This window comes from Rhynchophorus ferrugineus, unplaced genomic scaffold, assembly GCF_030347505.1.
Source record: "Rhynchophorus ferrugineus isolate W39M unplaced genomic scaffold, kcgeb_rfMv2 rfM5, whole genome shotgun sequence".
Lineage (NCBI taxonomy): Eukaryota > Metazoa > Arthropoda > Insecta > Coleoptera > Curculionidae > Rhynchophorus > Rhynchophorus ferrugineus.
Genome location: NW_027472584.1, coordinates 11,871,950 through 11,892,262, shown reverse-complemented (window position 1 = coordinate 11,892,262; position 20,313 = coordinate 11,871,950). Strand labels below are relative to the sequence as shown.

General features: G+C 29.6%; 1 protein-coding gene and 1 long non-coding RNA gene across 3 annotated transcripts in view; both read left to right on the top strand.

The window, feature by feature from the left end:
• The window catches only part of Sdc (Syndecan), a 144,806-nt gene that overhangs the window by 106,582 nt on the left and 17,911 nt on the right, over positions 1–20,313 (top strand). The gene's annotated exons all lie outside the window — the stretch shown is intronic.
• On the top strand, positions 3,212–3,632 carry LOC143196946 (uncharacterized). The gene is made up of 2 exons (XR_013005891.1): positions 3,212–3,351; positions 3,417–3,632. It is a non-coding gene; the product is annotated as an uncharacterized LOC143196946 (long non-coding RNA).

The window sequence follows — 20,313 nt, the reverse complement described above, 5'->3', positions numbered from 1 at the left end:
GTCTCTACGACCACGTTTGAAGTCAGCAAACCAACGTTTTATTGTTTTTTCTGAGGAAGCGGAGTCCTTATAACACTTTTCAAGCCATTGTTTCGCTTGAACGGCATTTTTTCCATCAAGAAGCAGTGTGAAGTTAAAAAATGAAATTGTTTTTGATCCATTGTTTTAAAAATAACAAAAGTAGTGTCACTCTTAACACAATAACTCATAACTTATGAGTAGAATATCATGAACTTTTAATAGCTTTCTTTTGGATGTTAGTGCTAACTGAAAAAGCAGTGAATGCTATAAAACTAGCGCCATCTATGTTTTAGGCCCGAGACTTTTCAGTCAATCTATTAAGTTTTGATTTATTTGAATTACCAGTCTTGTATATCTATTCTAATAGTTCCATGCTTCTTACGAAGCCCAAAATATTTTTCTGGAGACTCTCATCAGGCCTTTAAATATATTTTGCAGATCTAAGGTAATAATCTGATCAGATCGATAAGAAATAATATCTTCCAGTTTTTTTCTTTGGATGGTTTAAATTTTCCAGTTGATAAGAAAGCAATTTATTTGTAACATTACATAATATCCTTCTGAGAGTTCTTGTAAAATTTGTTCAGATATTATAGATCATAAATCATTGCTTTTTTTAAGATTAATTTCTCGCATTATTTGTTTCATTTCCTGAACAGTTGATTTTTGATGGGATGAATCCATTTGAAACAGAGAATTTACGAAATTGGTAATTTTCATTTATTTATTTATCTGTAGATAGCTGAGGCGGAAGGACTTTAATATATTTTTGAAGTACGAGGGCAGTCTGACAAATCAGTGACTTTGTTTATTTCCCGCGCAGTAATTTTAAATGCATCATTGCTACACTTGCAATTACAATCTATTATGCAAGGTGCGCCATAAATGGAAAAAAGTAATTTTCATGTATTGGTTTCTGATTTCTTTTGATAAATGGTATGGGGATCCTGCACCACTAATTTCAGTGGTTAAACATTCAATGATTGAGTCGAATGCCCAGGTTATCACTGAAATAAACGTCTATTTTGAGGGCATTGAGAGCCTATTATTTAGAAGAAATAAAGAAATCGGAAAAATGACAGGCTAAATATATTTAATGCCTTAGGACATTATGTTGAGAAACAACGCTTTTGTGTTGTAAAAAATATATATCATTTAAAAAGCCACTGACTTATCAAACTGCCCTCGTATTTAGAGGATATTTCAGGTTATTCTTCATTGTATCTAAGTTTCTCATAGCTTTACATGTTGATGAAGATATTACCAAGATATACTTTATTATTAGTAAATATTTGTTTGCTATAGAAACAGGATTTCGAAAAACCGGTCTAAAAAGCAATGAAAGTTGATACCGTTATATAATAGAGTAATAATAGCTTATTAATAAATATGCAAATATGTTTAGTATAGCATCAGATACAACAAAAGCAAAACTGGTTTTAAAAACTTATTGGATTATTGTTATTGATTGGATTTGTCTTTAAGTTACCGTCTGTATTGATTTTGTTCGATATTACAAATATTTAGTATATTTTAATATTTCAGTTCTTGTTATTTTCAAATGATCATCCAGTTTTTCTGTTGTCTTTATTAATTATTTATTGCTGTTAAGATCTGATTAGTCGTTAATCTGTTATTGTATCTTCTTTTATAAAGTTATAAGAGTGTATAACATAAATTATCTTAAATATTTGTTTTTAATTATTGTATTGTTAAATATTTTACGATTTATTTAAAAACGGATGGTAAAAACTAATACATCATCTTTAATCTGCAAGTAGTATAAGTCCGGATTCGCTAAAATCCTGATTCAAGGTAACTAGAAAACGTTATTTATGGTATTATTTGAATTATTTTCCAGCTTAATCGAAAAACTATTACGGTGTAAAATTGAAAAATAAGCTGCCGTTATCATCTGTATAGCAAGGTCTCATGATACTGAGGCATGTTTGACTACAGTGGGTACTGACTGTTTATTTATGAAATATTAGGGGAATAAAAATAAAACTTGAATTGAAAACAATCCTATTAAATATTTTTGAGACATTTTTTCAACTCTCATATGAAACCTAATTAATGGGAATTAATTTGTTTTTATGATTATTTGGTATTAAAAACGAATAAGAGCGCATCTAAAAACACCTTAATTTATCACCCAGTTGAAATGTCTTCATTTAAGTTCCTTTTAAATCATTTTCCATAAACATTGGCATATTTGTCTAATATGATTTCTTATTAAGACAATATCAGAGAGATCTGAAGTTATCTGAGTATTCATTATCTTAATATTTTATTTTAATAGTATAACATAAGAGGATTGGTTGAAAATCACAATATACGGACTATTAATTTATTTGAAATATATGGCGTAACTTATACCATATGACACGTGGTTACTTCTTATTATATTCATGTCAAGGCTGTGTTATCGTGTTATACACTTTGTTAAGTGTTATTCCGTCAGATTTAAATCATATGTTAATATATCAACTGGAAATATGTCGAATTATGAGCCAATTATGGGAAATCTTTCTCAAAAATTGTGATTAATTAGCGTTGGGAACTATCGATTGAAAACGTTTAGTAATGTATTAATGACTATTTAATAATTGGCTACTTTTTACTATCGACTGTTCCAATCGACTACTTTTGATCGACTAGTTTCAATCATGACTATTACATTCGATTGTTTTTGCGACTAGTCGATTACTTCAGTCGACTGAAATACGATATTAGGACTAGGTTTATACTGACTAGTATTTAACGTTCTGGCTTTGCCGTCCTAGCCTGAACCTTGAAAATGATAGGATACGTTACTTCACAAGTATCTTCGGATTTGGCGCATGCGCACTCTCCTGAATAGAATAAACCAATGATCAAATTATATTGCCTTGTTTTTCTAATGGCGATACGTTCTTTTCGAGTCAATCGGTACACTTGATCAAGTCAAAACAACAAAAGAATCTAGAATATTTACATTTTGTGTGACATTAATAATCCTATAGTAATTATAATTAAATTGTTGTGTTATTCTGAGTGGTCTAACATACATTGGTTTTAAAATATGGAAGAACAAGGGTAAGTGCATAATGTAAGGTTAAATATTTAGATGTTATAAAATCCAAACAGCATCAATTTTATTTATAGTGGGAATGTTAGCTGCCAAATTTATTAACACATCATTTTTAACGACATCTAATAGGTATCAACATATGCCAAAATTTAATGATAACAAGAACAAAGAAGAAAATTATTCTTGTTGTGTGGGAAGTAGTCAAGTCATTAATGAGATTTGTCCATCAAGAATAATAGCTAAAATTGTAGTAACTGGTAATAATGAGACATTTATTTTAAACATAATATGTTTTAGTAATGATTTAAATTTTATTTTATAGCTAAGATGTAGCTAGAATTTGTTGAGAGTAAAAGTCGAAGAATGTGAAATTCAGAGAATCAGAGAAGAAGAAATTAGACAGCATTTTACTAAGATGTAAAAACAGTGATACTATGAAGTAATTAAATTTGACACCCCTATGTTCTAATGACACGGAAAATACAATGCATTATTATATAAGAGTATAAGTAAATAAATTATTGTTTTGTGAAAATAATGATGTATTGAATGACATTTCTGTCAGCTTAAAAGTCCCATCCATTTATTCCAAATCCATTTATTTTAGGCTAGTAAATGTACAATATGTTAATTGAAAGCTGGAGGTAGTCAATTCTTTAATGGGATTTATGGATCAAGAGTAGTAGCGATCATAGTTGATCATATTTGGAGATTTTTAGGAGAATTTCACTGCTTTCATATATAGTGGTGGCTTTTTCGTTTGGTTTTAACTATATTGCCTGTGTTTAATCTTAACGATTTTGTTTTTTTTTATGTTATGTGTATTTATATGGTTCTTGAAGTTCTTGTTAATTGTTCAAATATGTAAATTAATTTTAATATGGTGTTTTTATAAAAATAGAAAGGCATATAAAAATTATTTTTATTATTTCGTTTTATTCAGTATATATATTCGACATTAAATCTAATAATCACGATAAAAAAATGTAAGTAAATAAAGCTGTATGTACGCATGCGTCAAACTCGGATTAATCTCTATTTTAAAATTAAATGGAGCTTAATATGCGCATGCGCCAGAATAGTCATATAATCCGGAGACAGTTGTGAAGTAACGTATCCTGAGGATGATGTGCCCAATTTATGTGCTTATATGTAAGTATATGGTTTTATGTTTTGATTGTAATCTAATTGCAAAAAACAATGTCATTAATATAGCAGCCTTTGAGAACTCTTAATTTTCAATATAACTAATTAATGCAACAGAGTTATATTTGATATATAACATTGATAAATAGTAAATTACTTTTGACTGTATTCATGTGGTGTATATATATATATATATATATATATATATATATATATATATATATATATATATATATCTCTGTATCTATCTTGACAATTAGTAGGACTCTTTTCGATTGACTATTTCAATTTTCTCTCTATTTCAATTCAAGTCTCGATGTTTATTCAAATCTTTTGAATTTTAAAACTTCTTTTATGAACAATAATTCCATAATTATTCCTGATTAACGATAAATAAAACTATTATTTTATTTAAAAAGGGTGCGATAGTTAAATAGTTAGAAAAGATTGATTGAGAAAATACGATAAAATATTTGAGAGAATATTGAGATACTTTACAATCAAATCAAATATAAAATATAAAAATAATTTTACATAATTCAAAATGACACTGATCTTTGAGATGTAATAGAATCCAGCAAAATATTTGTAAGCAGACATTTTAATGAAATAGAAATAAACCAATTATATTATATCAAAAATACGATAAAATAGATTAGGGATCATTTAAAATTATTTAAAATAAAGTGATCTCTTTTCTCTCAAAATTAATTTGATTGTAGAAAACGCTTGAAGCGTATATTTGACTGAAATAGTAATTACTATTTTTAGTCGATTACTTTTTTGATTATCGACTGGTTTGTTTGTTATGCGACTACCGACTATTTTCAGTTGATTCTTCCCAGCGTTAGTTTAAATAAAGTCGTATTATAAGCATAAACGCGATAGATATTGCAAACACAAATAAAATTACAACATGAAATCGATAAACGTACCAACATGAAAACAATTAAGTGGGAAGTGTTATTCCATCAGCTATATTCACCAGACATTGTCCCTTCCGTTTATTACTTGTTCCTATCGTTACCACATAGTTTGGCTTCCGTTTTAATAAAGATGTTCAAAAATAAGCAGGCTCTATTCAAGAATATATGCTTGGTCTATGTGGAATACAATTTTCATCTCGGGGCATTGCGACTGAACTAAACATCGACAATGAAACAGTTTTTAACTATTTTCGTAAGACGGGAGATCAAAAAGGGCGCGATACTTGGGTTCCACATGAATTATCAGTGAATCATTAAATGGGCATTTATTTGTGTATTGCTGCTGAAACAAAAAAAAACAATCCATTTTGTTAACAAATTATTGTGACTGATGAAAAGTGGAAAAAATTGTGATGCTAACCCATAGAAACTTCACAAACGGCTGCAAATCCTGAATTGGTACCAACGTTGATGACGCTAAGTATTTGGTGGGTTTCCTTCAAATTTTCATCACCAAACCATTAATTCAATTTTCTACTATCAACATCTAATGAGATTACAGTAGTCACTTAAAAATGACTAGAATTAGTAGAAAATCGCTAAGACATTGTGAAAAAATGTGTTTAGTTTTTCGCCAAAATCTTAATCTATAGTAACGAGATTATGGTGGTACAAGTTTATTGATCAAAACAGCACATATATAATTTATTAGTGTTTGTAATTTATAAGAATAAATTCGCATAGAAAAACATAATACTGACGAAATTTACCCGAAATTATATTGCACTAATATGCTGCTATAGATAGAGAACAAATTTTAAGACTAATGACATGTAAATTTAACATGTATTTGAGCTAAATAAAAATTTAGTTATTCTTTTCGTTATTCGTTATTCTTTTGTTATTTAACTAGGCAGATTGTTTTTTAATTGTATATCAGAATATATGTCTATTTCTGATGTAATTTATTCAGACCTTTTCACCTGAATAAGCATATTTCATAATAACGTGTTACAGAGTTAGAAAAATAGTAAAATATAAAGGTTAAAGTAAACACGAGTACTCTACGAGACCAATAATTCGTGCTATAACTTGACAACAGAATGGAAAGGATTAAAATGTATGCAAAACCGATTTCAATCTTCTACGTTTTATTTTACATTTCGCTATAAAATCGCAGTTTAAAACAATTAACATTTTTACGCCCCGAAAGAAATAAATTCGCCCTTTTTACTGTCCTGATTTTGAATGGAATTAAACGAAATAGACTTTATTTAATTTGATGAATGGGGCGCTAATTTTGTGGAACACTTTAATAATCTCATTCAGGCTACATTATTCTGATTTGCTTTTTTTAGCGAGACCACAGAAAATTTAATTTGGGTAATTGGTAGCGGGCTAAACGAAATAAAGTAGTAACTTTTTTTTGTCATTGCCGGATTATATTTTGACAGAATACCGATGTTAATAAATCAAGGAAGCTACTTCCCCGAGTGTAGTTTTGCCGTCGTTTCTTTTATAAACGATGATTCAATATCTAGACCAATTAGCCTTAATTAGAAATAAGTCTTCGATTTGGCTATTTTGTAGTTTACAAGAATTCAGATTAAATTTTTTATTTTGTCTCATTTTATAAAGATCGATGTTTTATCTTTAAACGATATGGGTATTATTATATTAATATGGTGTTTTTATAAAAATAGAAAGGCATATAGAAATTATTTTTATTATTTCGTTTTAATCAGTATATATATTCGACATTAAATCTAATAGTCACGATAAAAAAATTTAAGTAAATAAAGCTGTATGTACGCATGCGCCAAACTCGGATTATTCTCTATTTTAAAATTAAATGTAGCTCAATATACGCATGCGCCGGAACAGTCAAATATAATCCGGAGATAGTTGTGAAGTAACGTATCCTGAGGATGATGTGCCCAGTTTATGTGCTTATATGTATATATATGGTTTTATATTTTGTGTGTAATCTAATTGCAAAAAACAATGTCATTAATATAGCAGCCTTTGAGAACTCTTAATTTTCAATATAATTAATTAATGCAACAGAGTTATATTTGATATATAACATTGATAAATAGTAAATTACTTTTGACTGTATTCATGTATATATATATATATATATATATATATATATATATATATATATATATATATATATATATATATATATATATATATATATCTGTATCTATCTTGGCAATTAGTAGGACTGTTTTCGATTGACTGTTTCAATTTTCTAAGTCTCGATATCTATTCATTTCTTTTGAATTTTAAAACTTCTTTTATGAACAATAATTCCATAATTATACTTCTTCTTCCCCGAGTGTAGTTTTGCCGTCGTTTTCTTTATAAACGATGATTCAATATCTAGGCCAATTAGCTTTAATTAGAAATAAGTCTTCGACTTGGCTGTTTTGTAGTTTACAAGAATTCGGATTAAATTTTTTATTTCGTCTCATTTTATAAATATCGATGTTTTATCTTTAAAGGATAGCGGTATTATTCGTTGGAATACCAGATTATCGGGGGATAAAACAATTATCTCTGATTCTGGATGATCTTCCTCACAATGCTATATAATCATAGGGAGGTTGCTAAAAGGTGCACTTTCAAACTACGTTCGTTTCCAAATGTGTTGTTATCTTGATGAAGAGATATTTATTATTATCGTTAGAAATTCTTCTTCATCATCATCACATCAACTCATTATGAACCAGAACGCCACTGAACATTCTTCATAAGATATCATAATATTCCCGCTATGTGGTTTTAATTCATGTCTTTTTGAGCCTTATCGTTTTTTCCATGCAGAAGCTAATTCCAGCATTCATTCATTCGACAATTGATGGTTTGAATCACTGTAAATGACAGTTTTGAACAGATGCCATTGATATATTTTTAATAAATTTATTTAAAACTAGTGATCGCCCACTTGTCAATTTGATCATAATTAAATCAATTATGTTTCTTTTGTAAAATAGTTTTTGTATATAGTTTGCATAAATATATATATATATATATATATATATATATATATATATATATATATTTACATTTGTTATATTACGTTAGCTGCAATACATATCAAATTAAAAATTTAATGAAACAGTTGGAAAAATCGCAATTAACAACTCTTATTTATATTTATTTTTGATGACCATTAATTGTTAAGATTAGGATTTGTATTTTTAACGCATAATTAAATTGAAATTATAAATCTAAAATAATTTTTTAGAACTATCAATTCATTCTACTTTTTGTTTTAGGTAGTAACTATTAGAAAATAGTAGAAACTGTTATTATTAAAGTCAATTCCACTTATCCATCAGGGTATCGAATCCTCTATAATGTAGAATTTTTTTTTTTCAAAATGTTCATCTTATAAGTTCGCAATCTAGAATTAAAAAAAAATATTTTGTTGAATTCGTTTTACAAGTATCAACATTTATGGGGATGTCTGATGGTTATATTTTGAACAATCGACATAATTTTTGTTGCTAATATAGTCAAAATTTGAAAACATATTCATTTAACAAATGCTAACATTATCCCGGTATTATTAAGAATTTTTAAAGAAAATGGTGAATGCGACATGGATAAATTATTTACATTGTCGCCTTCACCATTTACCTTAAAGATTTTAAAACTTTAAGAATTATATGAACTTTGTCTTTCTCGACTTCATCGATATGTTAACTGTAAACTATATGTTATAAATTCAACACTCACTTTCAATATTGCATGTTCTAAACTATATACCGGATGAAAGTGTTCAATACTTTAAATCAGTAACAGAGGAGAGGAAAGTGGCATCCATAATTAGAGTAATAAATCTAATCGGTTTTCGGGGCCCTTTTTTTATTTCTTGGAATGTTCATCTCTCTAGAATAGTTCGTGTGAAAGAAGAGAAATAATTATAATCAAGACTAAGATCTTACGATCTAGCTGGTACTTGTAAGCTTGAAGTATATCTTAAGGGACGTTATTCTATTTGGATGTTTTATTTAGATGTTATTCTATTTGGAATCCGAAATTGCAGATTACAGTGGTTTGTACATATATTTTTGAATGAAATGTTAACTAAGTCCTCCCAGCATTTGTGCCGAAATCGATATTTTATATATATATTATTTTTTTGCCGGGAACCGGGTAGGAGAATCCTGTTACGGATACCTGGTCGGGCCGACCCGCAGGAATGAGCGAGTTGGACTGGTTATGTGGAAACTGCCTCTGGGCTACCCACTATACCCCACCCTATCAGCTGATCCAATGACCCTAACTGATACTTCTTACTCTTAGTAAGGAAGGTGCCCGTAACCGGTAACACCGTTAAGAGGCACAACGGCCAGGCAAGGTGGCGTCGTTATCACACCACGCAGCTTGCGGTACATGAGTTAATCACTCGCCGAAGGTCGAGACAATTTGGAGTTAGAGCACGACGGGGAAATGTCAGCTGTGATAGAATAAGGTCACGAAGAGCCGAATGAGTTATTGGCCTAAAATATCGGCCTCGGATATAAAATCGTGAACTTGGGAGACATCTGTTTCTCTATGAATTTGATTGTTCTTGACGAACCAGGGGGCAATGATTATTCTCCTGAGAATTTTGTTTTGAAAGACTTGAAGACGTTGAGACCTGGCTAGGTGAGACGTATTTTAGATAGACACTGGAGTCCTATAGAACGACTGAGATTTGACTTGATTTTATAGAGGGAGGACGCCTGCTGGCCCGATTGATAAGCGGGAACAGCAAATTAACAATACCTTGACCTTTATGGAGGGACCTTTGAATGTGGGAATTCCACCTAAACTTGCAATCAAAAACAAGACCGAGATAGGTGGCTTCTTCTGACCATGGGATTTCGGCGTTCTCGATTTTAAGATGCAAAATGCTCTGTGAAAACGCTTCTTGTGGAAGAAGATGGCCTGGCTTTTCTACGGGTTGACCTGCAACCTCCAGAAATGTAACCACTGGACCGTCTCATCGAGTTGTTTTTGGAGTCTGCTTCGGATGTACGGTACTACTCTTGAAGAAGCAAAAAAGTAAAAAACTGCCTCAACTTGTGGTCTCCTAGGGATATCTGAAAGAAAAATATTAAATAGAGCGGGTGTCAGGGGGGAGCCTTGTGGAACTCCTGGATCTTTAATCTTCACCTGGAACGATCGTCCTGACAGAAATGATTTGATAAGAGATGTTAGGTCATGAGGTAAACCTAATCGGATGCATTTCGCCACTGAGCCTTCGTGCCAAACCTTGTCAAAGGCTTTGGTTAAGTCCAAGAAGACTGCTCCAAGTCTTTCACGTCGGTTAAAAACACAGTTGATTTTTGCTGGATGGACCTGATGAACGGCTGAGTATTTGGCGCGGAACCCGAATTGCTCATCTGGAATGATATTGTTTGTTTTCGTAAAATCATCAAGAGCATAAAGAATTGCTCTTTCAGCAAGCTTGGAAATGGAACTTGATAATGGAAGGTTGATAGGTCTGTAGTCAGAAGGTGATGACTTAGCTCCTTTTTTGGGGGTAACTGCGATGAATGCATGTTTCCATGTGGATGGAAAGTGTTGCAGCCTCAGAATGGCGTTGATGATATTACTTAGTTCGGCGAGCTGCTTGTAGGGAAGATTTTTGAGTTGGGCTATCGAAATATTATCGAAACTCGGGACCTTCTTGTTCCGAATCTTTTTCTAGTCTAGCTAGTCATTTTCGTGAGTATTTTAGGAGTGACTAGATGGTTTAAAAGATATCTCGGAGGAACTTGAGATCGAACGGAGTTGGCATTCCTAATAATTTCGTCGTTCTCATCAGCGTTTGTATTTGTAGCAGGAAGGAGGTGTTCCATTTGGGCCTTATAGGTTTTTGCGAGGAGCTCGGCCTTTTCGTGGTCGGTGACAGCGAAAGTTCCTGTCTCCGCTGACTTTAGAGGGGGTATGACGTTTTGCGCCTACCCCACGAGGTTTTTAGAGAGTCGCCAGAAAGTTGCAGGGTCATCCAGCCTTTGGTCCACTAGAAATGAGTTTCCTTTCTCGAAATTTCCATGTTTTTTATATAAGATGCTATGAACAGTCGTCGTTGTAAGTAGTCGGAAGAAGTAATACTAACATATATCTGATCAACAAATGTCTACAAGAATATAGAAAGTTATAAACGTTTCTGGATTAATAACACTTTGAGCCGATTTGGTGGCGCATTGGTAGAGGCGATGGGACGGTCCTCCTACTGTTGCGATAGTCGCGGATTCGAATCCTGGGGCATGGTCGTAAATTTATGTTTGTGATTGTTTAAAATTTGTGAATGTTCTTGGCAAGAGTGTAAAATCCGACAAGGAAAATGACCCCAGTCACGCCAGTAACCAGGCTGGGTAAGACCGGACGTCTTCTGGGATGATTTCTAAAGTTGGTCACTCGTCAGTCGGTAGGCTTAATGCTGAGGACCGTGGTTCGGAGCCCACGTTAAACTTTAGGCCCAGTCCAGATAAACCCATAGTTGGTAAAAGGAGACTTTAAAGTATATATAAAAAAATAACACTTTGATTAACGCGATGAAGAAAATAGTCACACATTTCCTTAAAATTTCATTGCTTTATATAAGCGATTTTAAGTATTTCAAATTATTTAATTTTTTAATTTTAATATTAACTGTTTGTTGTTATTAAAAATTAACTGAAAAAGTTACATTGTTAACATTGGTATCACAGCAATACTTTTATTTAAAATGAAAACCGAGTATACTTAAAAATATTAAATTATAAAGTATTTAAGTACTTGGGACATTTTTTCGTAACGATATGTTGCAAAATATATTAGACATAACATAAACAACTTAATACTAAGTTAGAATTAAAAATGGTAATATGATAAACATTTCTGTACAAACGAATTAACAATATATTTCCTAATTCGCCTTGAATGTAGGTTTTAATGTATTTTTTTGTTTATTTATGCTTAATGAGATGCACCCGTCTTGCTTGTTAATTAATCCAAGTACATAGGAAAAGTAGTAATAAATTAATTGTAAATTAAGATTGTAGTAAGCGTATCTAATAAAGATGTTATAAAAAAATTATGCTTAATATCATTGTCAGAATATTTACTTTTAAATACTATTTTAGCAGATTATAATTATATTAAATATTATCTATGCTCGCTTTTTAATGACTCGTATCATTGTTTCTATTTCTTGTTGTATTTAGAATGATTAAACTTTTCAAGTGAACCAAGGTAATTTATTTAACACTAATTTATATAAACATCATGTTCATTTCAAATTACATATATATGATACATTTGCTATTATTTTACCTTTTTTAACGTTTATTATTCCAAAATTTTCGTTTCCCCGTAAAGTAATTTCCTCCAAGTACATTTTCATCTCGAGTATTTCGAGACCTAATTTCATTTAAAAATAAAATGGAGACATTGGGGCCCTTAACATTAATATTGACATCGGTTTCCGAACACTTAACATGTTTTCCGTTTTACACGCACATTATTTAACTTTCCAAATTGGGAGATCATATTACCCATTCCTTTTTAGCACCAAGAGAAAATTGTTGAAATATATTTTGTGAATTGTATAATTATTTATTTACGCGTTATAATGTTTATATGTATCGAAATGTATATATACGTTTTAGATTTTATGTTTAGCTATATTTGACAAACATTTCTAATCTGATATACTAAATAAATATAAAGAGGGACACAAAACTTTGCAGAATTGTGACCAAATATATATATATATATATATATATATATATATATATATGTATGTGTGTATGTATATTATTCTTGTATTTGAATAGTACCATTCGTTTCAAACAAAGTTTAATCAAAGTTAAGATCACTGAAAAACGTATAAACGTTGTTAAGCAAATTATAGTATTGAATTATATTTAGTTTTTAGTGTTTTCTCTTGCTAAATGTAAAGATTCAGTTTTCTTGTTTATCCTCTTTTCTATGTACTCTTTCATTGATTCAGTATTGAGGTATTTTCTTATTCCTTTACTTCTCGTCCTGTCCATCTTTGTTATAGTCCTGGCCCTTTTGAGATCTTTCATTTATACTGCTTGCATCTTACTTTTATTCCTGCTTGACAATATCCATGTCTCACATTTAAATGTTAATGTCTGTCTGTATGCTCCATTTTCTTTTTACTTGATATTTCTTTATTGTTAGTGAATTTGCTATTTATAACCAAGTAGAAATATATAGGTTTTTCAGTTCTGCCATTCATTTCCTTCTCCTGGCTTCCATTAGCTTCAATTTCTATACCCACATACTTAAATGTATTCAGTTGTTCTATTTTTACATCTTTAATTTGGATATTTATTCCTCTGACTCTCTCATCACTATAACTTTACTTTTACTTTTAATCATTATCGTTCCGTATTCTTTTAATGTCATATTCCATCTGTTTAAAATTTTCGGTAGGTGGTTTGATCTATCCATTGTACTCCGCAAAAGCTCCTACCAACATTTCTGGTTTTGCTATATTTTTATACGCTACACTGTATTTTTCTTATTGCTTCATCCGTTAATATTATAAACACGGTTGAGCCCCTTAAATCTCCGCATTATCTTAATAGAGTAAAGTAAGATATATTTAGTAAAAATGCCTCAATAAGTGGATGTCGGTATTCTATAACTTTTTTGCTATTGATGACAACTGACAACAACAATAACATTACTGAATATAATTAAGTAAAAATTTTTAAAGTTAATCACATTAACATTGTTCAATATGAGAAAAATGTCCGGAAAACTAATTTCAAACGAAACTAAATTTTGGTAACCACATTTAAGTAGAAGTTTAATCGATATTTCAAATTCGTTTTATAATAGATGTAATGTACGGGAATGTAATTAAAATACGGAATTCAAATATAAAGTATGTTCACCATTCTAAACTAACAGTATGTCTTTTGACAGCCCTTTTCTTTGAGTTAAAATGGAAAACTAAAACTTATTTTTATATTTTATTGGCTCATCAGTAAATATCAAAATTGTAAATTCCGGAGCTTTGATGATGATATAGTTACAAAAATGTTTGGTGCTATGCAATATATATATTTTAATTAACAGGAAAATAACATAATGACAATAAAATTTGTTTATATTTATAAGAGCTTCTTGGTTTTTTAGGACCAATATTGTAACTTTGTTTACAATGTTATGATATTAACTAAAAATGATAATGTAAACAAAAAATCCAAAACTATAAATTATATAAAAATAAAAAATATATAAAAATATAATAGGTCACAAAAGTAGCGCAATACAAATATGTTAATATGTCATAAAATCATAGTATAAAAGTATAAATATAGAATACGAAAGGTGACTATACGAAAAAAATAATTATAAAAAATTTGTGATATATTAAAATATAAATTATATTCATAATACTAAACATTATTATATAAACAATTGGCTGTAGCTTCACGAATACACCATATTTAACCGACTTCGAAAAAGCACAAGGTTCTATGTTCGGCTGTATATTTTTTCAAATGTATGTTCGCCGATTTCTCCGTCAATTATGAACCGATTTTCGGAATTATTTTTTTATTCGAAAGAGTGCACTTCCGAGGTGGTCCCATTCGAACCAAATCAGGATCTGTTGGGGTTAATGGGGGGAAATCAATAAAATTGAACCGACTTCAAACAATAAATAAGGAACTCATTAAAAATTAAAAAATAATCAAACTTAGATTTTTAACACAAAAAAAACGTTTTCAAATAAAATATGTGCATAATAATCGTTGTTAGAACTAAATAAAAATAAACAAAAACTTATTTAATCTATCTACTAGACGTATTTTATATTCGACTATATATGCGCAATTTAGCTTAATACCCACCTAAACCTATTTATCTATTTACAATATTATTTTAAGTGCTACAAGATCTGATCATTTTGAAGTCGGTGCCGAGCCCAAACAATACAAAAATAATAATAAAATTTTGTTTTGTTGCTCGCCACAGACTTCAAAGTGATTAGTTGGTAGTAGTTAAAATAATATTATAAATAGATAAATAGGTTTAGGTAGGTATAAAGCCAAATTGACTGTAGAATATTGAGTATATTGAAAAATTGAGTGTATAGTAGAATATAAAATACGTGTAGTAGATAGGTTTTTTGATTAGTTTTATTTAGTTATTACAACGATTATTATGTACATATTTTATTATAAAACTTTTTTTTTGTGTTAAAAATATAAGTTTAATTACATTTTAATTTTTAGTGAATTCCGTATTTATTTTTTCGGAGTCGGTTCAATTTTTTGTTAAATATTTTATTATATAATCCCATTGTTTTTAGATTATATATATTTGTTTTTATATCATCAGCCTGTCCACTTTTCATCGACGAAGGCATTTCGTAAGACTCTCTGCGAGATTTAGTTATCCTATATTTGACTTTACGTGTTGAAGTCAGTAAGGATGCATTTTACTGAGAGCCTTCAATCGCTGTGCAAATAAAAGGGAGCATGTTAGTTAATTAATTTTTAAAAAACTACACTATAATATAACTGAATATTTTAAATATTCAAATCTATCTTGAGTGATAATATCACGTAAAATGGTCAATTTTAATACAAAGCTTCAATAAAAATCAACATTAATTAGCCGCTGTTATATTTTCGTAGTGGTTCTAATTAAGCAAATTAAATTTTATCATTGTTAATTTTATGACACCGATTCTTTTTAATATAAATTGAGTTGAAAGGGTTTAATAAACCTATTTAGATTATATTACTCTGATTTGAACTTTTTTACGTCCAGGGGAGACTTCATTTCAGTAATTGAATTGTATTGAAGCGATACTGATTAGGGACAGAACTGCGTAGTTGGATTCATTTACTCCTTTTTTGCCTTAATTCATTTATAAATATTGGTTTAGTTTCAAAAATATGAAACGCGAAACTGGTAATATGTAGTGTCTTGTCGGTTTATGAATTAAATTTATTAATTCTGAGTTTACGTAAATAATATCAAGGTCTAAGATACATAAAACAATATTGTGAGTTTGTTCTGGAAAAATTACATTTGAAGTACCTTTTCATCTTTGTGCATACATAAGATTAGATGGATGTTTTCATTTCAGATTTTCAAATATTTAGAAGATTTAATTAAATGAAAATAAGCTTTATGATAATTCGTTAAATTTTCTACTTGTTTTCTTAGAGTCACCATTTCGCGCAAAAGATACATATTTATAAAAATTTTCAAAATATTTGCATGTGTAAGATGTGTAGACATTCTAAAACAATTTGATTTTTATACATGAAATTTCGAAACTAAAAATAAAAATATATTCTATGATTTTTTAATAATAAACGTATTATTTATTAAATTGTTTAAGCATCTAAAATAGTTATATTTAAACAGTTTTTTTTAATTCACTCTAATTCTGCAAGAAAGTATATTTATTGATAAATTTAAACTTAGTTGAAAGAACTTAGTTGAATGTTGACTTTGTCAATGAATGTCAATGTTTGAAGTCAATGAATGAGCATAGAGTTTTCTGTTAGGACATATTTTTAACGAGTTGTTTATAATCAACTATTTATATACCATCATTTTTGATATTACTTAATGAAAAACAGTCTCCATGTAAGAAATACAATTAACAAAAAAAATACATTTTTGTAAATACTCTCAATTTGTTCAGATAAATTAATCATAATGTTTTCCTATATTGGTTGATATTTTAAATAAAATTGAGCTCTAAAACTTCAATCAAATTTACAGAGTAACATTTTGTTGTTTGAAAAGTCATTCAATGTATTTTATTCCTAAAACTAATTACATGTACACTGATTTTGATTCCTTCGAACAATAGACTTGCATTTTCTGAGAATTAAGCCGTGAACAGTATTTGTGTTGCATCACAAGTGCTATTAAAGAATAATATTGGCGGCAACATAAAAGTCGTCTTTTCTATTTCCTTCTCAGAATGGTCAGATGTTTGAATCAAATATCGAAGTAGTTGGTGGTGGACATGTAATATTTCAATACTGCGAAAAGGGACGGGTCTGTCCATTGTTGCCGTATCAGATTTTTTTCTTTAATATTACCTTAAATTAATACGGGTTTTATTTTTTTCACTAGAATACTTTTTCAAATTCTAAGGCTACCAAATTGCGGCAATATAATTTGGCTTCTGTTCAAGAAATAAACTATGTTAAACGACATAACGTTGGTAATATTATTAAGCTATAGCTTTTAACGGATTGCAATTGCCATTGTTTGAATTATAAATAATATTAAAGTTTCGCGATATGTATGTAACAAGATTACATAGTTTATTATTTAGGTTAAAATACGCTGTTATAACGTTTTAATGTTGTTAATATATTGTTAATTCTACGGAGGCTGTAATAAATTAGTGAAAACCTAAGCGTATTTTTGTTATTTTTATCGTATTAGACTGATTTTCGAATACTATATTCGACGATTCAGCATTTTCACAAGTTAGTATTTTTTATGAATAGGTTTAACAATTTCCGGCAATCAGTCCTCGTAGTTAAATCTCATCCACATCGAAGTACACAATTATACTTTTGTAATTCCAAGATATTTATTATTATTTAATTATCTTAAGATCGGTATCTAAAACCTGAACTAAAACTTTCTAATTACTTAATTATATGTTATAATTTTGCATTATCTCCAATACAATATGCATTGGCTTACAGCGATTATCTTTAAATATACCTTTAGTGCTGTTAGTAAGTCATTTTAAGAAAGGTAATCTTCGATATATTGATGTGCAACACAATATCCTCGTAACTCAAATCCCATAAAATAACCTTGGATACATCTGGATCAAAATGGCACGGGGAGTAATAAAAATAAAAAAGATTTATGGGAAACCTTGTAGGATGAATGATAAAATGCCTATAACAATATAAATCTTGTTGATTTCATTCCCCAAAGAAGTAATAAAAAACAAATGTTATGTAAGCTCAAAATCTTACTTTGACTTTTCTTTTTGTTTTTTATGTCCTATTTGATATTTGCTAAATTGAAGTTTAAATAATTAAATATATATTATTTTATTTCATTAAATAACAACAATTGTGCGGTTATTTTAGAATATATTAAAAATACATAGAAATACATCGCTGAGTTATTCTAAAATTATAAAAAATGTTTTACAATAAAATACTAACTTAATACTTTAAACTTTAAAATAATATTTTGATTACGTAAAGAATTTAACAACTTAATGCGTCATCATACTAATTACCACTTAAGAACCTTAAATTTTTTTGTTAATATTAGAGAGAATATTTAATTCCACATTATTTAAATTTAGAAATTTTGTATAAATTTACTTTTGCATATTTGAAAGAGATAATGTGAAAGTATGTATAATTGATCAATGCTGAATAAACAGACGTAATATTAGGGATATTTGAATAATAAATAATCCACTTTATAAATTAAATAAACAGGTAGCATCACGGTTGAATATAATATGATGGTTTTAATACATATTAAAATATTTTATTTTGATATAAGAATTAGTAGATTTCGTCAGTTCTTCAATTTTAGATCGTTTTGATAAAATGGATAGTTAATTTTGTGTACTATACAGCAAAACATATTATACTACTCACTAATTTTATATAAATTTGCAGTGAATTTGAAACTATTTTTTGAAGATAAACTATATTCCATATACAAAATATTAATTTCAGTATTTGCTTTCTATTAAAAAATACAGATGGCTTGGTAGCTATAGTGGTCAAAGACTACTGACTCAAAGGTGCGGTGGATACATGACGCCTATAACCAGGCTGGGCAATATCAAATGTTTTCTAGGATAATCCATGTTAGTCTCTCACCAGTTTGTAGTCCTGAGCAGCAGGTTCAGTGACTAAAATATCGATAGGCATGAAACGCGCAGTGTTTAAAAGTTAAGTTTTGTATTAAATTGTTGAACCGACAGTACAGTCACTATTCAATATCCAATGAGAGAGTATTAAGCATTGCATTAGTTTTTTATTTACTATTTAACATTTAATACTATTTAACACATTCTTTCTGAGGAAAAAACCAAAGGGATAGATATACGTGGTCGTCTGGACAGCTTACAGCTGTATTAAAATTATTTGTAAGTGTTGTTCGTGCCTTTGTGCGTTACTTTACTTTTGTGAATTGTGTTTGTGAAATTCCCATGGTATATGGAATAATTTTTGGTGTTTTCTAATTCTAATAGTCCAAGGTTTAATAATTGAGCTACTACAATCTGTCTTTCGATTAATGTATACCTTGAACTGAAAGTTTCTGTATACATTCTAGTAGTCTAGATTAACAGGCAACAATTTTTGTCTGCCTTATATCCTCGACTACGGTGCTTGTGCCAAGAGTCCGTGGACTAGCGGTGGTTTTCAAAACCAATTATAGCAAAGCCCAATTCTAATATTCCTTGGCTAAGATACTTTGAGCATCTTCAACATATTTTTGGTGTTGCGATATTTTTTTTATCCAAACTTCACTAAGCTATGTCAAGAAATGCTTGGAGTAACTGCGAAATGATTAAGACCCTGATGGTCTTCCCGTAACTCTACGACTGCGCCAGTTATGACATCTCTCACACCTTCAATTACCGCACCTAACCACCCCTTCTTGTGTCTTACTCTTCTTATTTTTTACCTCTTCTATCAGCACTCTCCTGTTATGTATGTGCTTTAGCATTTTAAGGTTGTCCCAATTGTACACCTCAATTTGTCGCTCTCATATTCCATGTCTGTATCTTGATCACAACATTCTTTCAACCACCAACTTCTCCAACTCTTTATGTTCCCAACCTTTACCACCATTTTTATGCTTTGCAAATGCCGCAAATGAATGTTGTTATTTTATAAATATTCCTTTCCATATTCAATAATGTTTTAATTCCCTATGATTACTTTTTCTTTATTCTGCTGTTCGTTTCCGTATTGTTTGTCGAATTTTATTTTCATTAGGTCTCAGATCATCTCCAATGAATCATTAGTATATGAATCATAGCATTTACATTTTCAGTTTTATAGATTTACTTTGAGAGAAATAATCCTCTTGAGCGATACTGAAGTCTTGTTTTATATAAATAATCCGACATTGAGATTT